The sequence below is a fragment of the Chiloscyllium plagiosum genome, chromosome 19, assembly GCF_004010195.1.
Source record: "Chiloscyllium plagiosum isolate BGI_BamShark_2017 chromosome 19, ASM401019v2, whole genome shotgun sequence".
NCBI classification, from domain to species: Eukaryota; Metazoa; Chordata; class Chondrichthyes; order Orectolobiformes; family Hemiscylliidae; genus Chiloscyllium; species Chiloscyllium plagiosum.
Window position 1 is genome coordinate 11,637,151 of NC_057728.1, and position 13,534 is coordinate 11,650,684.

The following is a 13,534-nucleotide window of genomic DNA, read 5'->3' on the forward strand; positions in this document are numbered from 1 at the left end:
GGAGGGGGGGGGGTGCAGGGGAGAGGGGGGGTGGTGCAGGGGGAAGAATACTAGCCTCTTACCTGTTCGGACTCGTTGTCAACGACTACATAGAGTTGCGCGATCGGAAGACGCTCGCTCACTTACTATCCGTCTGTCTCTCTCCCTCTCTGATCGTGTCCACTCCGATCCCTTCCTCCGCTGAGACTGAACGACCGAGCCCTTGATGGAAACAACCAACAAGGAAGACTGCCCTCCCCCGGCACCGCCACCTGCAGGTCACAGGCGGAATCAACTCACCCTCCGTCGGCACTGCCACCGGCAGGTCACAGGTGGAATCAACTCATCCTCGGTCGGCACTGCCACCTGCAGGTCACAGGTGGAATCAACTCACCCTCCGTCGGCACCGCCACCTGCAGGTCACAGGCGGAATCAACTTACCCTCCGTCGGCACCGCCACCTGCAGGTCGCAGGTGGAATCAACTCATCCTCCACTGGCACTGCCACCTGCCGGTCAAAGGCGGAACACTGAAGTGATTGAAATACTGTCTTTGCCTTTCAGGATGGTGACAAGATGTGGAGAAGCAGGTGTTGGACTGGGGTGTACAAAGTTAAATATCACACAACACCAGGGTATAGTCCAACAGATTTATTTGGAAGTAGTAGCTTTCTCGGAGCGCGACTCCTTCATCAGGTGGTTGTGGGCCACAACTACCTGGTGAAGGAGCAACGATCCGAAAGCTAGTGCTTCCAAATAAACCTGTTGGACTATAACCTGGTGTTGTGTGACATTTAACTTTAAAGATGGCGGATGTCTGCAATAGGAGCAAGTAGTTCTGGAAAGGCTCAGCAGGCCTGACCTTATCTGCAGAGAGGGCAATTGCACTGCTTTTTGACTCAACGATTCTTCTGAACTGAAATTTAAACATTGCAATTCAACTGATTTTTATATTGCTGAAGGGGAGGGATTGGGCAGGAGAGATTAAATAACAAAGATGCCACGAAAGAACAGGCAGAGATGGTAATGGTTATGACAAAAATCAAAACACTTTTCCAGAGTAAGTGTGAATGACAAATAAACAGTTCTTCCCAAAAATTGAAGTTAGTGTTGTGTTCAGAGGGCTGTCTGGTTGGAAGATTCCCACTCTAGCAACTTACCAAACTTGCTTCAAAATCAGATACAAACCTACAATCTTACCAAAGAGAAGGATAAGAGCAGCAGATGCATGGCAACACTCCCCCAGTTGACACACCATCCTTATGTGTGATTTGGAGGTGCCGGCGAATTGAATTGAATTGAATTTATTGTCACATGTACCAAGACACAGTGAAAAACTTTGTCCTGCGAGCAATACAGGCAGATCACAGAGTTAAGTAGCATAGATTAGATTCCCTACAGTGTGGAAACCTCGGCCCAACCAGACCACACCAACAGACACAGGGAGAATGTGCAAACTCCACAAAGCCAGTCACCCAAGGCTGGTATCGAACCTGGGACCCTGGTGCTGTGAGGCTGCAGTGCTAATTACTGAGCCACCATGCCACCCTTTTTTAGAATTATGTACCTTAACCCCTAGATAGTAAATAATAAGTAAATAGCGGCAAAAACAAAAGCGCAGGTACAGGCGAATGTCAAGAGTTTATGAATCCATTCAGTATTCTGCCAACAGTTGGGTGGAAACTGTTTCGAAACTGGCTGGTGCGTGTGTTCAGGCTTCTGTACCTTCTCCCTGATGGTAGAGGTTGTAGAAAAGCATTGCCAGGGTGGGTTGGATCTTTGAGAATGCTGTCGGCCTTTCCTTGACAGCGTGCCTGGTAGATGGATTCTATAGATAGGAGGTTGGCCTTTGTGATTGTCTGGGCTGAGTTCACCACTCTCTATAACCATCTTCGATCTTGAATGGTACAGTTGCCATACCAGGTAGTGATACATCCAGGCAGAATGCTCTTGATGGCACACCTGTAAAAGTTGGCAAGGGTATCGGCCATCATGCCAAATTTTCTCAGCTGCCTGAGAGACATTGTTGGGCCTTTGTAACCAGTGCGTCCACATGAAGAGTTCAAGAAAGCTTGTTGTGGATGACCACTCCCAGGGGCTTAACACATTCCACTTGTTCCATCTCAGTGCTGTTAATGTGTAGGGGGGCATGAGTAACATCCCGCCGAAAATCAATAATGACTTCCTTGGTTTTGCTGGCATTGAGAGCTAGGTTGTTCCCAGTGCACTATTTTTCCAGGTTTTCCACCTCCCGTCTGTAATCTGTTTCGTCGCCACCTGAGATTCAATCAACTATGGTGGTGTCATCAGCGAACTTGTAAATGGCATTAGTCTGGTATTTGGCGACAACATGGGTATACAGTGAGTTCAGTAGAGGGCTGAGTACGCACCCCTTGGGGGGCTCCAGCATTGAGTGTTATTGAGGATGAAATAGTATCCCCAATCTTCACTGATTGTGGCCTGTGGATCAGGAAACTGAGGACCCAGTTGCAGAGAGTGGGGCTTAGTCCGAGATCACTAGGTTTAGTAATCAGTCTCGAGGGTATAACAGTGCTGAAGTCAATGAGTAGGATTCTTACGTAGATGTTCCTGGTGTCAAGATGTTCTAGTGACTTGGAATGTTGGACTAGAGTGTACAAAGTTAAAAATCACACAACACCAGGTTATAGCCCAACAGGTTTATTTGGAAGCATGGGCTTTTGGAATGCTGCTACTTCATCAGGTGGTTGTGGAGATACTCCACCACCACCCGATGAAGGAGCAGTGCTCCAAAAGCTAGTCCGTGCAAATAAACCTGTTGGACTATAACCTGGTGTTGTGTGATTTTTAACTTTGCACATCCTTATTTGGAATTATATCACCAATTTCTTCACTGTTGCTGTGACAAAATCCTGGAATTCCCTTCCTAACAATGTTGTAAACGTCCCTACGCCCAAATGACTGCAGAATGTAAGAGGCTCGTCTTCAGCTTCTCCAGGGAAATGGAGAGTGGGCAATAAAGATTGGGAGAAAGTGAGGACTGCAGATGCTAGAGATCAGAGTCAAGTGTGGTGTGCTGGAAAAGCACAGCCGGTCAGGCGGCATCTGAGGAGCACATGGCCTAGGCAGCAATGTCCACATGCCATAAATTTCAAAACTTTGGAACCACTAAAACCCTACTGTAGCAGAATCAATTGAAAACTTCAAAACTGAACCAGATGTTTATCATAACTCAAATAGAAACAGAGACAGGGCATGTGCATTCAACCTGATCTGAGGAGTTAAATCTCAAGGTCATTATGTCAGAAACATTTAAGAGACACATTCTTTGACTGTTTCTTACTGTGTGACCTGGAAGTATAATGGTTTCAGACTCAAACTTACACTGGATCACTTGAAGCTTGACATAGAATCATAGAGATGTACAGCACAGAAACAGATCTTTCAGTCCAACTCATTCATGCCGACTGGATGTCCGAACCTAATCTAGACACTTTTGCCAGCACTTGGCCCTCCAAACCTTTCCAATTCATCTTCCCATCCAGATGCCTTTTAAATGTTGTAATTGTACCAGCCCCTACCATTCCTCTGGCAGCTTATTCCATACATGCACTACCCTCTGTGTGAAAAAGTTGCCCCTTAGGTCCCTTTTATATCTTTCCCCTCTCACTCTGAACCTTTGCCCTCTCGTTCTGAACTCCCCCACCATTGTCTATTTACTCTATCCACGCCCCTCATGATTTTATAAACCTCTATAACGTCACCCTCTCAGTGAATTTGGATAGCATGTTAATGAAAACATGCCATTCTGTTGTAACCTATTCATTTATAACTAGTCCAGGCTTGATATGTCTTCAGGATTGGTCTTTAATGCTTGTTAGATTCTTACCTGTCCATTTACTGTCCAGAAATCTACTGATTTCAATCTTAAATATGCTCATCAATTGAGTATTGCTCCAAAGTTGAAAGAGTGTATGGTCACTTTAAGATAGAAAGTGTTTTCTGAATTTACTGTACAGCCACAGCTGACAGGGGTCAGAACAGCTAAGAGACAGGCTGTTCCAAAATAGAAACATGTTGACTGTTAAATTGATACCTGAGTTTTGGTTGCTGTTTTGACAACAATTCAAATTTAACCAATTAATTCAAATTATGCCCAGAATACTAAAACCCAATGGAGTTTGAATTTATTGTATTGACAACAGTGGACCAATAACAGGGAACGATGTTGGGGGTATAAAGCACGGGCATGTTGAAAACCAGTCAGAGCAACTGCCCATCGAACCAGAGAGCAACTGCCATCCAAAGAAATAAACATTTATCTCTCCAAGAAATCTCAGAAGGCACTCTCTATCAAAAGATACCTTTTTCTGTAAAAGTGGTAAAAAGTAAGAAGATGACCCAGAGAGAAGACAGCAGAATCAGAAGGACAGAAGGAGTAGAGAATGCACGGACTTTGAGAAATTAAGTTAATGTAATGTTTAATAGTTGTGCAATTGGAGCAGCATTTTTATTGAGTTGGGGTCAGATAATAATTAGTTAAGAAAAAGGGGGCTTGGATTTGTTAATAGTTTTGTATAGTATCACTGTTACAGTTTGGAAAATAAATTATTATTTTTCTTTACATCATGGAAATTAGGAGTTCTCTTCCACTGACACACACTTTTAGCAGATTAAGAGGTGAGGTGAACTTTTCTGGGTGTTTGGTTTTAATTAACGGAGGGGTTCAACCTCCGCGTCAGCTGTATAGACATGCAACCGCACAACTTAGCGGGAACATCACTTTACATGTCAGCTCACCAACATAGAATAAAGTGTTAAATAAACCTTTACTTGAAGAATAGCGACTGAGGCAGAGGCGTGAGATCACATGGAATTAGTTCTTGAGTTTGTAGAGTTTCAGCAAATTGTCTTGCCTTTAACCTTTGTTTTATGTTTATTAAAGCTTTTGAATGTTCACTATCTGAGCACAGACCTGATCTTACTATCACCAAAGTGTGAGGTAATTTGCAGTAAGACATGCTCAATGCATAGAATCCCTACAGTGTGGAAACAGGCCATTTGGCCCAACAAGTCCACACCGACCCTCCGAAGAATATCCCACTCAGACCCATTCTGCAACCCTATTAATTTACATTTCCCCTGACTAATGCACCTAACCTGCACATCCCTAAGCACTATGGGTAATTTAGCATGGCCAATTCACCCAACCTGCACATCTTTGGACTGTGGGAGGAAACCATAGCATCTGAAGGAAACCCACGCAGACAAAAAGAGAATGTGCAGACTGCACACGGACAGTCGCCAGAGGCTGGAATTGAACCCATGTGCCAGGTGCTGTGAGGCAGCAGTGCTAACCACTGAGCCACTACCTTGCAACAAAGGGTGCATACCATTTGCCTTCCTCATTGCTTAATGTAATTGCATGTTAACTTTACAGGATTCTTGTCCAAGGTAGGGAACAATTAGATCTTTCATTTACAAGGCACACTTAGTATGTTAAAACATGCCAAAACGCATCATCAGAATGATACAAAACATTTGATACTGAGCCACATAAGGACATATTGGGGCTAAAAGGATGTGACATGATTTAAGGAGAGTTTTGAAGGAGAGCAGAGAGATGGAGAGGTTTAAGGAGAGAATTTCAGAGTTTCGTGCCATGACAACTCACATGATCCTGCAATGACAGAGGCTGTTGGTGCTGCCTCAGAAAGCTAGCAATCCTGGCAGAGAACCCCTGAACCATGTAAAAAGGCCATTGGCCAGAAATGTGAGCTCAGTCTTCACACTGGGTCCAGGAGCTTGACAACTGGATACCTGCAGGTCCTGATGCCACACTGGGTTACTCATGCAATGCCGTCTTGAAGTGTCAATGCACAAATTGGGGATGATGCTGAGCTTGGCATTGATGGGTACCCAGGAGATGAAAGATGCAAACTTCTACATATGCAGGTGGTTAAGGCGACCTGCATTGAACCCAAAATTGGCCAAATAGCCAAATGGAAGGTTAACTACATGATTCAATGTTGGATCCCCCAGCTTCTGAAACCTTTCAACAGAAAGAGCAAATTTTAACTTTTACTCCCTTTGATCCCAGCAACTGTGTACGTAAAAGCAAAGTACTGCAGATGCTGCAAATCTGAAACATGCATGCAAAAGGCTGGAGAAACTCAGGAGGTCTGGCAGCATCTGTGGACAGAGAAACAGAGTTAACATTTCAAGTCCAGTGATGTTTCTTCAGAACTGAAAACTGAAAAGTTTTCTTTAGACTAGAAAATTTAACTCTGTTTCTGTCTCTACAGATGCTGGCAGACCTGCAGAAGGAACATATTGATTTATAAGAGTTGCATTTCTAACCAGAAGATTTTATTTCCATTCACTTTTGTTTTATAGTCCAATGAAATGAGGGAGAGTAGAGTTCATTATGTCTCTTAGTCATAGAGACATAGAGATGTACAGCACGGAAACAGACCCTTCAGTCCAACTCACCCATGTCGACTAGATATCCTAACCTAATCTAGTCCCATTTGCCAGCACTTGGCCCATATCCCTCTAAACCCTTCCTATTCATATACCCACTCAGATATGTTTTGAATGCTGTAATTATACCAGTCTCCATCACTTCCTCTGGCAGCTTCCATACACGTACCACCCTCTATGTGAAAACGTTGTCCCTTAGGTCTCTTTTATATCTTTCCCCTTTCACTCTAAACCTATGCCCTCTAGTTCTGGACTCCCCCACCCCAGGGAAAAGACTTTGTCTATTTATCCTATCCATGCCCCTCATGATTTTTATAAACATCTATAAAGTCATCCCTCAGCCTCCGACGCTCCAGGGAAAACAGCCCCAGCCTGTTCAGCCTCTCCCTATAGCTCAAATCCTCCAACCCTGGCAACATCCTTGTAAATCTTTTCTGAACTCTTTCAAGTTTCACAACATCTTTCCGATAGGAAGGAGACCAGAATTGCACACAATATTCCAACAGTGGCCTAACCAATGTCCTGTACAGCTGCAACATGACCTCCCAACTCCCTACTCAATACTCTGACCAATAAAGGAAAACATTCCAAATGCCCTCTTCACTATCCTATCAACTTGTGACTCTACTTTCAAGGAGCTATGAACCTGCACTCCAAGGTCTCTTTGTTTAGCAACACTCCCTAGGACCTTACCATTAAGTGTATAAGTCCTGCTCTGACCTGCCTTTCCAAAGTGCAGCACCTCGCATTTATCTAAATAAAATTCCATCTGCCGTCCTCAGCCCATTGGCCCATCTGATCTAGATCCCATTGGAATCCAAGGTAACCTTCTTCGCTGTCCACTATACCTCCAATTTTAGTGTAATCTGCAAACTTACTAACTATACCTCCTATGTTCACATCCAAATCATTTATTTAATGATGAAAAGTAGTGGACCCAGCACCGATCCTTGTGGCACACCACTGGTCACAGGCCTCCAGTCTGAAAAGCAACCCTCCACCACCACCCTCCGTCTTCTACCTTCAAGTCAGTTCTGTATCCAAATGGCTAGTTCTCCCTGTATTCCATGTGATCTAAACTTGCTAACTAGTCTCCCATGAGGAACCTTGTCGAACACCTTACGGAAGCCATATAGATCACCTCTACCGCTCTGCCCTCATCAATCCTCTTTGTTACTTCTGAGATATGATTTCCCACGCACAAAGCCATGCTGACGATCCCTAATCTGTCCTTGTCTTTCCAAACATGTGTAAATCCTGTCCCTCAGGATTCCCTCCAACAACTTGCTCACCACTGATGTCAGGCTCACTGGTCTATAGTTCCCAGGCCTTTCCTTACCAACTTTCTTAAATGGTGGCACCACGTTAGCCAACCTCCAGTCTTCCGGCACCTCGCCTGTGACTATCAATGATACAAATGTCTCAGCAAAGGGCCCAGTAATCATTTCTCTAGCTTCCCACAGAGTTCTAGGTGATGCCTGATCAGGTCATGGGGTTTAATCCACTTTTATGCATATCAGTACATCCAGCACCTCCTCCTCTGTAATATGGACATCACTTCTACAGAACTGTGCACTAATGTTCCCCAGGGTATGTCCATTTGGTGATTTCAGCTTTGAAAAGTCTCCAGGCACCCTCCTCCATTGGAACAGGCTTCAGCGTCTGCTCCAAGAGATTAATGGGCCATTAATTGCATTCCTTTAAAAACAGAGCTGACCTCTGCATATGCAGGTGGCTAAGTCAGACTTGTTGGGAGTTCCATTGAACCTTCTAAAACTGAGCTGTGTGCTAATGGCCATGGCATCCAGAACCTAATGAAAATGGGATTTTCAAATCCCACTTGCAATGCCTTCCTCGTATGACACCACTGGCGGTTGAACATCATGGTCTTGAACTTGAGTTTTTCTCCCTCCATGAAGTTTGCTAGAATCACTGAAATATCTCTGCATTTTCTGCTTTAATTCCAGATTACCAACATCTGCGGTTAGTTTAGATTTTCCAAATGTCTTCTATCCCCACTTGCGTAATAACATAGAATTTATTGTCAACCACAGTAAGCCAACCTCCAGTTGAGGCTTGTCATGAGAAACATGTTGAATAAAATGTAGTGCATTTGCTTACCTAGTGGCTAATCTACCTTTAACCAGTGAGCTCATAATGAAACTCCTCCCAAAACCTAGCAACAGAAGTCAATTATATAATATTAGATGGAGGAGGTAATTTTACTGTTGACAGCATTGAAGGTGGAATTTTTACCCACTATGGATGGGATGCAATCTTGGTTGCTAAGTAGGAATAGAAATTATGAAAGATTCTGTCTACAGCCTTCTAATTCTCTTTAAATACAGGAATGACACCAGGGGATTATGAAATGTTGCACTCATGTTCAAAAAAAAGGAAGAAGGATTAAAACAATTACCACCAATCAGCCTATCATCGGTGAAGAGGAACTTTATATGTGCATTACAGACACAAAGTAAATTGCTACTTGTAAACATATGAATCAACAAGGATTTGTTAAATGTAAATAGAATGTAAATAAATGTAAATAGACTGACTAGGGTTCTTTGATGAAATAAAAGAGAAGGTTGATAAGAGTTGTACAGTTAATGTTGTGTGTTTGATGAAATACCACACAACAGGCATGTCAGCAAAATTGAGTTCTGCGGAGTACAAAATTGCATTAGGAACAAAAAGCAGGATGTAGATGTAAACAATTATTTTTCAAACTAAGGTTTCATATTGGGTCCAATGTTCCTTAGTACAGGTTAATAACCTCAGGCATGCAGGGCATAATTTTAAAGTTTGCATGTCAATCAAACTCAAAACTCGTAAACTCAACAATGACTAAATGGTGAGGACAGGAAACAGCTGCAGATTGGTGGAATGGGCTGACACATGGCAAACTAAAGTTGGTGAAGTGCAAAGTGATTCATTTTGATTGGAACAGTGAGATGAGGTGGAGTTATAATAAAAATACTATTTTAAAGGGGGTTTGGGAACCGACAGACTTGGAGAGGTTAACAAGTCTTGAAATTAACAAGTTGAGGGAGCTGGTAACGAGTAGAAAAAGTACACCACAAGAAAGTTATACCAAACAACTGGAATACTGTGGTAAATTCTCGGAAGCACATTTGAGCCAAGCTGTCAAAGCCATCGGTAGAAGCTGAGGAGATTGACTGGAATGGTAAAAGGATGAAGGATGTTAGTGACATGGAGACACTTGAAAAACTGGGGTCATTCTCTTTAGAACAGAGAAGAAACCACCCCAGCCTTAGCCGATCTCTTACTGAAATGTTTCTTGTTGATTCCTGTTGCTCTTTCTAAAAATGAATAAAGAGTGCTGGACTCATGGTAAGATTCTTGGTAGTGTAGATGAGCAGAAAGATCTTGATGTCTGTGTACATAGATCCCTGAACGTTGTCACTCAGGTTGATAAGGTTGTTAAGAAGGCATACGATGTGTTAGTTTTTATTGTTAGAGGGATTGAATTTCAGAGCCACAAGGTCATGCTGCAGCTGTACAAAACCCTGGTGCTGCTGCATTTGGAGTATTGTGTACAGTTCTGGTCCCCGCATTATTGGAAGGTTTGGAAAAGGTTCAGAGGAGATTTACTAGGATGTTGCCTGGTATGGAGGGAAGGTGTTATGAGGAAAGGTTGAGGGACTTGAGGCTGTTTTTGTTAGAGAAAACGTTGAGACGTGACTTAATTGAGACATATAAGATAATCAGAGGGTTAGATTGGGTGGACAGTAAGAACCGTTTTCCTCGGATGGTGATGGCTAGCATGACAGAACATAGCTTTAAATTGAAGGGTGATAGATATAGGACAGATGTCAGAGGTAGATTCTTTACTCAGAGAGTAGTAGGGGCATGGAACACAGTGCCTGCAACAGTAGTAGACTTGCCAACCTTAAGGAGAAAGTGAGGTCTTGCCAACTTTAAGGGCATTTAAATGGTCATTGGATAAACATGTGGATGAAAATGGAATAGTGTAGGATAGTTAGGATTCAGATTGGTTCCACAGGTTGGCGCAATATCGAGGGCCAAAGGGACTGTACAGTGCTGTAATGTTCTATGTTCTATGAAATTCTTATTCAAGCTCCTAAATGCTAATTAGCTCTCCTCTAGACCACACACCTAACTTCATTCTATCATGGAATTAAACAGACAGATTTAAGTTGAAGCATTTACAAAACCTGACATTCCTAATATCTAAAGAATTGTTCCTACAAGGAGTCATATTGGACTCAAAATGTCTAGACTTTTTCTTTCTCCACACATGCAACCAAAGCTGCTGAGCTTCTCCAGTACTTTCTGTTTTTATTTCAGATTTCCAGCATCCACAGTATTTTGTTCTTATTCCTAAATATCTTCCTGAGAATTGGAAGCAAGTGGTCCACCCGACCAACAGCAGAACTGCTCTGGTCATTGCTTACAGGTGAGAGTACCTTGCATCTTCTCTGACCCTCCTACCAACATCCCTACTTCCCCCTGCCCCCCACCCAACTTCACCTCATCTGCCGCTAGTCTTTAATCATCAACAATCAAACCATCTAGCCTTATTGAAGGTATAGTCCAAGTCAAGTGACCCTCTTCATTTTACGCTAAATTTCAGATTTATTCATAATATCATAATCCCATAAAACATCTTATTTATAGTGTTATTGAGAATTGGAATTTGGGATTATGCAACTGGATAATACAATGTCTGGTTTTGTACTAGAATAGAAACAGAAAATCTGGTCTCTGTAGTTTCGTTACTGTATAATACTCAGGAAATAGAAAGCGGACTAATTATGTTTATGTAAATAACACTCGCATTAACAATAGCATCCTCATAGTGGCGTTAGTTGTGATGTGCAAACTCAGAACAGCCTGAATTCCAAATGCTTCTGCATCATGTTTAATACTTTGTTGTATTCAATACTTTCAGACGAGCTGCAGATATTGAGACAAAAAAAGTGCGAGTGCTGGAATTGCCATGTTTGTCCTCTAAAGGGTCAACATTTACTTTTACTATTCTCTCCCTTTTTATCAACATTTTGAAACTTTTGGTAATAGTGCCTACGTTTTCGGCTAGTTTCCTTTCGTAGTTCATCTTACCTCTTTTGATTTTGTTTGTCATAACCTTTTGCTGATGTTTAAAGTTCTCCCAATCCTCCAGAGTGCCTCATTTTTAGAGTGCATCCTCAGAGTGCATCATTATTTTTGCATTATGATGTGCCCCAGTTTTTGCCTTGACATCCTTGTTAAACCATGGATAATTTTTCATCTTTTTACAATTCCTCTTCCTCTCAGGAATACACTTTAATTGAGAGGTATTTTACATCTCCCTAAGTATTTAACACAGTTCTTCAACTGACCTGCCCTTTAATATTTTTGCCCAGTGCACTCAGGCCAACTCCTTCCTCAGGCCTGAATAATTACCTTCACCCAACACCAAAACTCTCTTACATGAATCTTCTTTACTCTTTCAATCTGAATTTGAAGCTCTTTTATGTTGTGGACACTCCTTCCAAGAGGATTCTTAACAAAAGACAATTTATCAATCACTCTTTGTTACACAATACCAAATCTAAAGTAGCCAGTTCGCTGGTTGTCTCCATGACATGTTGTTCTAAGAAACAATCTCTCATATACTCTATGAATCTTCCCTCAAGGATACACTTGCCACATTGATTCATCCAATCAACATACACGCTCAAATCACCCATTAATACCATTATGCCCTTCTCACAAGCCCTCATTATTTCCTGGTTTATATTATGCCCTACTTCAGAAGTACTGTTTAGGGGCCTGTAAATGTTTCCTACCAATGGGTTTCTCCTCTTGCTTTATATTTCCACCCAGACTGATTCAATATTTTCATCCTTGAGCCAATATTGTTTCTTAATACTGCTTTGATGTCATCCTTAACCATAAAGAAACTCCACCTCCTGCTTGTTCTTGTCTATCCTTTCAAAATACTGAGTACTCTTGGACACTTAACTGCCAGTCCTGATCCTCCCATAGCATTTTTTTTTTAGTAAGCCCCTCTGGTCATACCCATTTGTGCTGTCAGCTCATCAACTTTATTCTGCATACTGCGTGCAGTTAGGTGCAAGGATTTTAAATAATTCTACTGATATGTCCTTCTCTTCTAATATTTTCTTGTGCACTACACTTTCCATCCTTATTAATCCCGGATAACACAGAGTCTCATCTCTATCATTGACTCCAACTGTCAATTCACATTTTGATCTTTTATGATTCAGTCGTTAGACTGGCCCTACCTTCTGCTCACATTCTGACCTACTGCTTTGGTTCCCACACCCCTGCTTTATTAGTTTAAATCCACCCAAAGTGGCACTAGCAAACCTCCCCACCCGGATGCTGGTGCCCTTCCAGTTAAGATGCAACCTGACCTTTTTTGTACAGGTCTTGAAGAGATCTTAATGCTCCAAAAATCTGAAACTTTCTGCCCACACCAGCTCTTTGGCTATGTGCTAAATGTACTATCTTCCTGTTTCTTGCCTTGCTACCACATGGCATGGAGAGTAATCCGAGATTAAACCCTGGAGGCCCTGCATTTCAATTTATGGCCTAGCTTCATGAATTCTCCTTGCAGGACCTCGACACTCTGCCTGCCTGTATCACTGGTACTGATACTTTCCATGACCTCTGACTGCTGACCCCCACCCCCTCCTTTAGTATGTCCTGAGCACACTCCGAGACATCCTTGACCTTGGCATCAGGGAGGTAACACATCATCCTGTAGTCTCGTTTGAGGCCACAAAAATGCTTTCTGCACCTCTAAATATTGAATTCGCAACTACTAATGCCTGCCTGCACTTGACCTGCCCTGCTGCACAACAGGAAGAAAGTGAGGACTGCAGATGCTGGAGATCAGAGCTGAAAAATGTGTTGCTGGAAAAGTGCAGCAGGTCAGGCAGCATTCAAAAAGCAGGAAAATCAACGTTTCGGGCATAAGCCCTTCTTCAGGAATGAGGAGGGTGTGCCAAGCAGATAAAAGGTAGGGAGGAGGGACTTGGGGGAGGGTCGTTGGAAATGCAATAGGTGGAAGGAGGTTAAGGTGAGGGTGATAGGCCGGAG

The 13,534-nt window shown here is 42.7% G+C and overlaps 1 protein-coding gene across 1 annotated transcript in view; it reads right to left on the reverse strand.

Moving 5' to 3' along the window:
* fam3c (FAM3 metabolism regulating signaling molecule C) overlaps positions 1 to 235 on the reverse strand; it is a 45,107-nt gene extending 44,872 nt beyond the window's left edge. The window contains exon 1 of the mRNA XM_043709087.1: positions 63 to 235. The gene's annotated coding sequence lies outside the window, so the exon portion shown is untranslated. The remainder of the gene's footprint in view (positions 1 to 62) is intronic.
* Between the last annotated feature and the right edge of the window lie 13,299 nt (positions 236 to 13,534).